This window comes from Sinocyclocheilus grahami, unplaced genomic scaffold, assembly GCF_001515645.1.
Source record: "Sinocyclocheilus grahami isolate Dianchi unplaced genomic scaffold, SAMN03320097.WGS_v1.1 scaffold497.1, whole genome shotgun sequence".
Taxonomy (NCBI): Eukaryota; Metazoa; Chordata; class Actinopteri; order Cypriniformes; family Cyprinidae; genus Sinocyclocheilus; species Sinocyclocheilus grahami.
Window position 1 is genome coordinate 763,517 of NW_015505676.1, and position 238 is coordinate 763,754.

Consider the following 238-nt stretch of genomic DNA (forward strand, 5'->3'; position numbering starts at 1 on the left):
AAGTAATCAGATCTAGCAGTTTTTAATGCTTTTCTGTAGGATAGATTACTTTCCTGCCAAGCAATTCGAAATAGCTCTAGTTTTGTTTTCCTCCAGCTGCGCTCCAAAACAGACATTTGTTGCCGTTTCACTTACCGTCTGCAGTTCCAGATCATGACCAGGATCTTTTATAGCTGGGATCGCTCCATCTTTTAGTATCAAACGATGTGCAAATCCAGCGTCGAACTGGGCCTTGTTT